At 43.1% G+C, this 8,834-nt stretch overlaps 1 pseudogene; it reads right to left on the bottom strand.

Annotated features, from left to right (window-relative positions):
• Positions 1–6,971: 6,971 nt before the first annotated feature.
• LOC133073866 (AP-4 complex subunit sigma-1-like) lies at positions 6,972–7,406 on the bottom strand (annotated as a pseudogene).
• Between the last annotated feature and the right edge of the window lie 1,428 nt (positions 7,407–8,834).

Genomic DNA, 8,834 nt, shown 5'->3' with positions numbered 1-8,834 from the left:
ATTGAGTAGAGGGCAAAGAAGGGTGTTAGCACTAGACTAAAACTTTGAAAACAAGTTTCAGGAGTTCCTTGGCAGCCCAGTGGTTAAGATTTGGCATATCCACTGCCAGGTTTGATCTCTGGTTGGGAAACTAAGATCCTGCAAGCCACATGGCATGGCAAAAAAAAAAAAAAAAAAAAAAGCAATAACAATAAATAAAATAAAGTTTAAAAAAACAAGTTTCACCAAGATGAGACTGTTCCTAAAATAATTTAATTGCATGCTGGAACCGAGTCCAATACTCCTTAAATCCTGTACCCAAACATTCAAAAATCACAGTATCCAGCACGCAATCCAAATTGGCAAGTGTGTTGGTTTCCCAGGGATGCCGTAACAAAGGAACGCAAACTAGGTGGCTTACAGCAACAGAAATGGATTCTGTCACAGTCTTAGAGGCTGGAAGGAGGAAACCAAGGGCTCTGCAGGGCTGTCCTCCCTCTGGGACTCTGAGTCCCCTTCTCGCCACTTCCTAGCTTCTGGTGGTGGCTGTCCACCCTTGGCACTCCTTGGCTTTCAACTGCAGAATACCAGCTTCTGCTTCTGTCACGTGGGGGCTCTCCTTGTGAGTTTCTGCCCTGTCCTCTTTTAAGGACACCAGTCATATTGGATGAAGGGTCCACCCACATCCAGTATGACCTTATCGTAAAAAATTACACCCACAACCACCCTATTTCTAAATAAGATCACACTCTGAAGTACCAGGTGTTATGTGCTAAGCCTCTTCAGTCCTGTCCGACTCTTCGTGATCCTATAGACTGTAGGCTGCCTGGCTCCTCTGTCCAGGTGAACTCTTCAGGCAAAAATATTGGAGTAGATTGCCATGCCCTCCTCCAAGGGATTTTCCCAACCCATGTCTCTTATGTCTCCTGCTTTGGCAAGCGGCTTCTTTACCACTAGTGCCACCTGGGAAGCTCGCCAGAGGTTAGGACTTCAACTTATCTTATTGGGAACAAAACTCAACCCAAAATACCAGACATTCAAAGAAGTAGGAAGATAAGACCTATAACCAGAAGAAAAATTCATGAGTAGACACAGAGTAGAAAGTGTTGAGGGAATGGAATTAGCAGACACAGGTGGTGGCCCCAGTGGTAAAGAACTAGCCTGCCAATGCAGGAGATGTGAGTTCAGTCTCTGGATGGGGAAGATTCCCCTGGAGGAAGAAATGTCAACCCACTCCAGTATTCTTGCCTGGGATATCCCGTGGACAGATGAGCCTGGCAAGATGCAATCCATGGGGTTGCAAAGAATTGGACATTACTGAAGCAATTGAACACACAGATGCTATCACAACTGTAATAAAAATACACCATATGCTCTATTTTGGATAGTTTTATTGCTATTTTTTTTTGGTTATTTTTTAGATAATTCCACTAATCTCTGTAATAGCATAAAGAATAGAGATAAATACTAGAAATCATAAAGTAACTCCTAAAAAAGATCTCTATGAAAGTGAGTGATGGATATTTTCAGAACTGCTTCTTCATCTCTAAAATGGGAATAATACTTCCCAGATAAGGTGCAATAATCAAATGAAATTTTTATAACTTAACCTGGTACATAATCAACTCATAATAAATAGCAGCAATTCTTGTTACTATAGCCTGAGGCAATGATTAAAGCAATTATAGGCCAAATGATTACAGACCTATGATGGATGAGGCTGAACACAGTCAGGGTAATTATAATGGGTTTGATTCGTTGCTCTTGGTAAGAACTTTACTAATTTGGACAAGTTGGGATAGGGAAAAAGTCATATATGACTGATGAGCCATCTTAATTACAGAATATTTTTGAAGAAATGGCCTTTGATTACTTTTAACTGTATGCAGTAATTAGAACCAGGCTACAAAGTTTTGCCTAGTATATATCCTTAAGGGACGGGTTTTAATGATTACATAAAAATGATCTTTCATTAGCATAACAAGGCTTTCAGCTGTTGTAAATGAGTTTATTTTCATAAACCATTTTTCTTTAGCAGTAGAGTAAGTTCTATTGGAATGATTTGTCCAGCAACGACCATGTGGCAATTCCTTCGTGGTTTTGGGTGTCAGTCACAAGGTACCAGCTGAGGGTTCTAGCCTTGGCTGTTGGCACATCTCCCGGGGAGCCTTCCTGTGACCGCACAGCCTCTAGTGACACCCCTTCTTTCCTGTTGCCCTCCCACCTGTGATGGTGGCTGCTTCCTGAAATGAGGAATTCTGGGTTCTTTCTGCCTGCTACTTTTTGCTCTTTCAGTGTTCCAATAACCATATAACCAAGTCCTTGAATTAAATTCCCTCTGTTTTATTTTTTTTTAAAACTTAAATTGGAGGATAATTGCTTTACAATATTGTGTTAGTTTTTGCTGCACAACAAAGTGAATCAGTCTTGAGTACATATATCCCCTCTCTCTTGAGCCTCCACCCTCCCCATCCCACTCCTCTAGGTCATCACAGAGCACTGAGCTGAGCTTCCCACGAGCTATCTATTTCACGCATGGTAATATATATGTGTCCGTGCTACTCTCTCAGTTCATCCCACCTTTATCTTCCCCTGGGGACTTCCCTGGTGGCTCAGATGGTAAAGAATCTGCCTGCAATACAGGAGACTTGGGTTTGATCCCTGGGTTGGGAAGATCCCCTGGAGAAGGGAACAGCTACCCACTCCAGTATTCTTGCCTGGAGAATTCCATGGGCAGAGGAGCCTGGCAGGCTATAGTCCATGGGGTTGTAAAGAGTCTGGCATGACTGAGTGACTTTGACTCACTCACTCCCCTTCCCCTTCAGTGTCCACATGTCTGTTCTCTACGCCTGCCCAGTAGTGGAAACCCCCTCTGTTTTAAATACCTGGCATAACTATCCTCTTGACTAGACCCCAGCTGACACCATACACCAACAGGAACAGCTGGAACTAACCAGGAAATGCCAAACATGGAGCAGAGAGTCAGTCCCCAGAGACAAGGTCTGGGGTTGGATGGGAGCAGTCGCTGGGGTGAGTTTCTAAGGCACTTCAGCAGATGACTTCTCTCTGGCAGGGTGCACTCTCATAGTCACATACCCTGCTGTCAAGCTGCCTGGACTTGTAGACGTCTCGTTCGCTATTTAGGAAATGCATTTTCAATTTGCAAAATGTGAGGATTAGTCTAGATGAGTTCCAGGTTTCCTTTCAGCTCTATGTTTCTCTCAAACTAGCTGACAATTTTGCTCAGGGTTGGTTGGGAAAAGCTCTTCTATTTCTTTCCATATGCTGCGTGAAGACAGGATTGAGGAAGCAGAATGGCCCCATGGTGGACACTGCCTCCTGGAGAGGTAACAGAAACGTTCTGTGCCATCCCTGCTGGATTCAGATGAGACGACACAGCCCGGGGAGGCCCCATGTGCCAGACTTTGCAAAAAGCACTGCCGCAAAGCAAGGAGCAGTCCCAGGGCCGCGTGTTACATGTGAATATGATTGTGCTTGCGAAGTGGTCATTCCAAAAGTGTGGCAGCAAAGGTGATAATCAGAGAAAGCTAATTAACTTGCCTGGGTGTAGTGTGATTGAAATGACTGTGTATTTGTCTTCCTGTATGTAAAATGTAATGCCTTTTTTGAACAAGTTTTCCAAGAAGGGATAGTCATTTGTTTACCTCTTTTCAAGGAACCAGACTTCAAATTAAGTGTGTTATTTTAAGCGGCAGCCAGGTCTTGCCACTTAATGTAATTAAAATGGGCAGAAGCTTTGCATTTGTTCCTGTGAATTGCTGAGGACCTGCCTGTGCCCTAGACTGCTATAGGCTTCTGGCAAAACCTGTTTTGTATTGTGATTTGAGGTGACCCAGTATCAAAGCCTTATCCCCTCTGTAGGTAAAGAAGATGATATTAGAAACTGAGGAGATCTGGGCCACTGAATTACATCATTTACAATTAGTTTGAGGGTAGCCCCGCTGCCTGGCCTTCAGGTTGTCAGTTAATATAAGAAAATTAGCATCTGCTGGATAATGAGCACCTGTGACAATGATCTTATCCTGGGTATCCATCATTGAAAAATAAATCCTTCCAGCATGGTCCGATGCTGCTGGTGTTTAACTTCCATAGGCTGGACTATTTTCTGGTCCTGATGTAAGCAGTCAGAGGCCCTGAAACTCTACTTTCAAGAGAGGCTGACGCAGCTGCCATCCACTTCTAGTTTGCATCACCCGCTGAGCCAACCCGTGCTTAAAGCGTGGTGGTCAGCTGATCAGACGCGACTCCCCAGATGGCCGTGGGCTTGAGCTGAGTGAAGGGCAAAGTGGTTGGCAAGGGGTCTGAGCTGCTTGCCCACACAGCTTGCTTATGCCCTCTTGTCCGGCTGACTTTTGACCCTTTCCATTTTGTGGTGAACTGCTGCTGGGCCCACTCAGCGGGTCTGACTGGCCCAAGCTCGTGCTGAGCCGTTGGTCTGCATGGCTGCCTCTGGCCAAGCACTCCGTCTCTCCCAGAGCTCAGGAGTCAGTGAGGAGCTGTCTTTTAAAGGAGTCTAATTCTTCCCTGCCACGGCGTGGCCTTGCTGCATGGACTTGTGTTTTGATCCTCCACTGAGGCTTCTGTTCACTCCACACGGCATCTCTTCCCACCACGGATGTCTCTACCACTGTAGGTTCTGCTGGTTCGGAAGACTCAGGAGGCAGGGCCGTACCGCCAGTCTGGACCTGTGGAAGAACTCCATCCTTCCTGCAGCCCCACCCAAGGCTGGAAGTATGTCAGGTCACCTGGTCCAGAGACTGGGGCAGTGTTCCCGAGTACGGAATATGCTGCCGTCAGAGCCTGAATGCACCGCGCTTCCTACTGCAGGGTAGAAGGTAAGTTGCAATCATTCTTTTACTTTGGAGAGGATTTATTGGCATGCCTAGCACCACTGGACGCCAAAATGTTTCCTGATGTAGCCCCTTGAATCTTTGTAAGGCTGGTCTACCACCTTCTGGGGTGCATGCGTCTTACCAAGGCCTCGAGTATGCTAGATTTCTCATTTATCCAGCCTAGTTGTTATGTGTGTAATGAATGAATGTGATTCTTTGTGGGAGATCTAGATAGTCCAGATATTTTAGAATATATTATGATTAGAAGGAGTGTTAATATAGCTCTTGGGCAAATTGTAAATGTACAATGCGACCTGTTCATGTGAATGCAAATTGTTTCTCATCCTTGTTTATGATTAGAATAGAAAAAAAAACACATATGCCAAATGAGTAGTCACATATCATGTGACTACCTGAGGTTGCTTTCACCTGCTCTAGAAAAATACTATTTAGTGGCTGCAACTGGGGCAATTCAGTTCAGTTCAGTCGCTCAGTCATGTCCGACTCTTTGTGACCCCATGAACTGCAGCACGCCAGGCCTCCCTGTCCATCACCAACTCCTGGAGTCCACCCAAACCCACATCCATCAAGTCGGTGATGCCATCCAACCATCTCATCCTCTGTCGTCCCCTTCTCCTCCTGCCCTCAATCTTTCCCAGCATCAGGGTCTTTTCAAATGAGTCAGCTCTTCTCATCAGGTGGCCAAAGTGTTGGAGTTTCAGCTTCAACATCAGTCCCTCCAATGAACACCCAGGACTGATCTCCTTTAGGATGGACTGGTTGGATCTCCTTGTAGTCCAAGGGACTCTGAAGAGTCTTATCCAACACCACACTTCAAAAGCATCAATTCTTCGGCGCTCAGCTTTCTTCACAGTCCAACTCTCACATCCATACCTGACCACTGGATAAACCATAGCCTTGACTAGACGGACCTTTGTTGGCAAAGTAATGTCTCTGCTTTTTAATATGCTATCTAGGTTGGTCATAACTTTCCTTCCAAGGAGTAAGCATCTTTTAATTTCATGGCTGCAATCACCATCTGCAGTGATTTTGGAGCCCAGAAAAATAAAGTCAGCCACTGTGTCCACTGTTTCCCCATCTATTTGCAGTTACCTGGTTGAATCTTTAAAGGTCCATTCTAAAACTCCTCTGCTGTTTCTTTTTTTTCAAACCAACTTTTTATTGAAGAATAGTTGATTTACAGTGTTGTATTAGTTTCAGATGCACAGCAGAGTGATTCAGTTATACATATGTATTTTCGGATTCTTTTCCACAGTAGGTTATTACAAGATGTTGAATGTAGCTCCCCCTGCCATACAGTAGGTCCTTGTTATTTATCTACTTTATATGTGGTAGTGTGTATCTGTTCACCCCAAGCTCCTAATGTATCCTTTACTGCCCCTGGTAGTAACTGTAAATTTGTTTTCTATGTCTGTGAGTCTGTTGCTACTTTGTAAATAGGGTCACTTGTATCATATTTTTAGATTGCACATGTAAGTGATATTACATCATATTTATCTTTCTGACTTTACTTGATATGATAATTTTTAAATCCATCCAAGTTACTGCAAATAGCATTACTTCATTCTTTTTTATGGCTATTATTCCACTATGTAAGTGTATATACCACACCTTCTTTATCCATTCACCTGCTGATGGACGTTTAAGGTCGTTTCCGTGTCTTGGCTGGAAATAGTGCTTCTGTGAACATTGAGGTGCAAGTATCTTTTTGTTATTTTTGTTTTGTTTTGTTTTTTAATATTAACAGTTTATTGGCCAACACAGAGCTCTCACATTTTCTTCCCACCCAGTGGTGCTATTCCTGAACTTATCTCTTTGCAAAGTCAAGCAGAGACCAAAAAGTTTCCCTTAGTACTACACAAAATCTAAACAAGTGAGGAAAAAAAAATGCTTATGGTCAGAAAATAAAACTTGTCTCTCTGTCTAGAGAAAATTTTTCTTTGTACATCGTATTTAAAATACACTTTTGCTTTTCGTTTAGGAGCTGTGGAAAACACCTGTTAGCTCGTTTTGCGATGTTTGGTCTTCCAGGTTCTTGTGGGCTAGCAATGTTGAGGGGTACTCCATGCTATTCTCATTTCCTTTGAGTCGATGTTGTCTGGCAGAGCCTCTCTGTTTTCAGCTGTCTAACATCTTATCAAGAATTAGTAGAGGGGCAAGAATCCTTGCCCGATTTGTTTCCACAATGCAGCCATTTAATACCATCTCATCCAAAATGATGTGTACTTTACCCAAATTAAACATTATATTTAGTTCACTCACTCGGCTGAAGTAGTCATCTAAAACTTCCACAAAGTTATGGATGAATTTATAAATTGCCATCTCATTCTCCGGGTCATTAACTCCAACCACAATGAAGACAGCTGCATATTGCCGGTGTATCAGCTTAAAGTCCTTATAGTCAATGAAAGAGCATTGTTCATTAGATCGAGAGGGACAGCTCTTTATGACTTCTGTTTCCAGAAGCCTATGCTTATTAATCTCCACATGTTCATAGTACTTAGAAAGTCAGGTCTGCCCTTGTTTATTCACCATGAGGAAAAATGTTATCATTTTTTTTCTCTGGCCACGATTTTTCCAAGTATAATTAAAAAGGGGTGGCTGTAACCAGAACCTGTGTGGCTTGGGGGGCAATAGTCCTGGAGATGGCTCTTCCTGGAAACCCCCTCCCCCTTTCCTGCAGAAGCTGTTACCCAGACCTCACTGGCTGCGTGGTGCGGGCTTCCTTGGGGCAGCCATTCTGGCTTTTTTGCAAGTATCTTTTTGAATAGTTTGTTTTTTTTCTGGATATATGTCCAGGAGTGGGATTGATGGATCATATGGCAACTTTAGTTTTAGCATTTTAAGGAACCTGCATACTGTTTTCCATAGTGGCTGCACCAATTTACATTTCTACCAACAATGTAGGGGAGTTCTCTTTAGAACCCATCTGTTTTTTTTTCCCCCATGGGTCAAGCTAGAGAATCAGATGAGATCTAATGGGGACCACCACTCCTGCATCCTTTAGATCCTTAAAGTTGGCACTGATTCCTACCATTCTACCACCCCTGGGATATGATAGTTTTTTTTTTAATTTGGGGGTTGACAGTTCCAGAAATTTCAATTTGACCTTCCCCACCATGAGATCCCTTATTTCACAGACTGAGGACCCAATGTGGGCATTACAGCCACTAACTAAGTATGCTGATCCCAACTGTAAATTCATGAACAAGGTAAATACTCACTTGGTGGGTTTACAGACCCAGGGGACTCCACTGATCACACCCAAACCCTGTCCACCAAGGAGGAGAGCCAGGGTGACTCTTCAGGTAACTGCGCACCAATGTCAACACGGACAGTCTAAGAGTCTCTTCTTTCTAACCTGGACAGAGGACATAGCCTGAAAACAGCTGTCTACCAGGAAATGCTTAACAAAAAACAAAAACACCTACATTGTAACAAATCAGGAATATACAGCAAATGTCCAAAGAATGGCTTTGACAGTGACGATGCAGGAACCCAAAGGAGAACATTGGCGCTGAAGACCTTTATCCTAAGATGTCTACTAAGACGGCTTTCCTGGAGAGAATTCTTTAGGGGTTCATATGTAGACATAAATCTGCCAATAATTAGTAGAAATACATCATAATTTCTATTTCAGAAATAACATCCAAAAAGCATCTCAGACATTTCCATCAAAACTAACCAAATGACTCATTTGGAACTTAATTTTGAATTGCCAAGCACATGTCCAGTGGAAAGAAGGCATCAGCTACAGTTTACTTTTATCCTTAAGTATGTATGGGCCTTGACAGTTTTAATAACTTTTTATCTAAGTTACGGAGCTTTGTGCTGTCTATCTGGCTCCCAGTTAAAATGACTCCCTGAAAAGGGAATATAAGCCAATGCTCAGTGTTCTAATTACTTTCCAGTAAAGCAGATTAGCAATATTATCCATCCTGTTGCTTTCTGTTCTATAACTATAAATGTTGCTATGTTTCC

Source organism: Dama dama, chromosome 19 (genome assembly GCF_033118175.1).
Source record: "Dama dama isolate Ldn47 chromosome 19, ASM3311817v1, whole genome shotgun sequence".
Lineage (NCBI taxonomy): Eukaryota > Metazoa > Chordata > Mammalia > Artiodactyla > Cervidae > Dama > Dama dama.
This window is presented reverse-complemented; position numbering and strand designations above follow the sequence as displayed.